This window comes from Octodon degus, unplaced genomic scaffold (genome assembly GCF_000260255.1).
Source record: "Octodon degus isolate 3935 unplaced genomic scaffold, OctDeg1.0 scaffold00047, whole genome shotgun sequence".
Taxonomy (NCBI): Eukaryota; Metazoa; Chordata; class Mammalia; order Rodentia; family Octodontidae; genus Octodon; species Octodon degus.
In genome coordinates this window covers 9,334,679-9,336,034 of record NW_004524623.1, presented here as the reverse complement: position 1 = coordinate 9,336,034, position 1,356 = coordinate 9,334,679, and positions in this window count along the sequence as shown.

Here is a 1,356-nt window from a genome sequence, read left to right as displayed (position 1 = left end):
GGATTTGTCCTGAGATCCTGTACCTCAGATTGTAGAACCTTTGTCAGTGCAGCCATGTGGATGAGTCACGGCCATTGCTTGGCCAATGTGCTCTCTGTGAGCATTGATTTATTGAGTATCCACACTAGCCAAGCACACCAGATTTTTCTCAATGTGTGGCAGTAAAGAAAGCAGTTGAAGACCAGTGCTAACATAGAATGTCCATTGATGGGAGAGAGGACAAAGAATAGACAGAGTGGAATAATAGATTATGTGTATGAAAGAAGTAATGATAAAAAAGGAAAACAGTTAAGAGACAGGTACACAGTAGCAGCGAAAGTAAGAACAATTGGTATGCCTTGTAGAACAATTGTGCTGCCTTGTAGACCCAGGGAATCAGCAAAGGCTACTCTGAAACAGTACCCTTTGAAGAAAGATTTGCAGATAAACAAGTACAAAAAGTGATCTATGATTTTTTTTTCAGTACCAGGGATTGAACTCAGGACCTTGTGCTTGCCAGACAAGCTCTTATTCTACTGAGCTATCTCCCTGGGCCCTAAGAAGTGATCTACGAAAGAAGTCCATTCCTACAAAACGCTGTTAGGGCAAGACCTGGAAGGAAGAGTTCAAATGATTTTTTCAAGGAACAAGAAGGCTGAACAGATCTTAGCAGGGTGAAAAAGAAAGACCCAAAAGGTTAAGACTAGCAAAGTAAGGAGAGTATGGACTTCACTTGGCCTTGTAGGACTTTGCAAGGCCTGTAGTGTTCTGGGAGAAATGGATCACTGAGAATGGTAGAGGAGTGATAGGATCTGCTTTATATTTTAAAAATCTATTTGGTAAACTCAAGCAAGGCTAAGAAGAGACTGGAGTGGGCACAGGGGGAACTCACGAGACAGGGAGTAGCATAAGGGAGAGGTGGCTGGATTCAAGCAGATCTGATGAGTGCCAGGGAAGAGAACAAAAGAAATGTCTTCAAAGGTTCCAGAGGTGGAGCCCTGTGGAATGGTCATCAGCCAGATGGGGTGGGCTATGGTCAGAGAGTGTTGGAGGGCAAGAATAGGATTTCAGTTTGGGGCCTGCTAAGATGGAGGTGTCTGATAGACTTGCAGATGGAGGGGTCTAACAGGTAGGTGGATTTATGGGGCTAAAGTGTGCGAGTGAGGGCTGGATTAGAGATAAACTTTAGAAGTCATTAGGGTAAGGATGGTATTTAAAACCATGAGCCTGGCTAAGGAGAGAAAATGTAAGACAGAAGTAGGAGCAAAGAGAGGAGGGTAAATTAAACAGAATAAATGTGGACTTTATAGCCCTTCAATATTAAAACCTGAGGGAAAAGAAAGAAACAGTGAAGGAACCAATGATGACAGATGTATG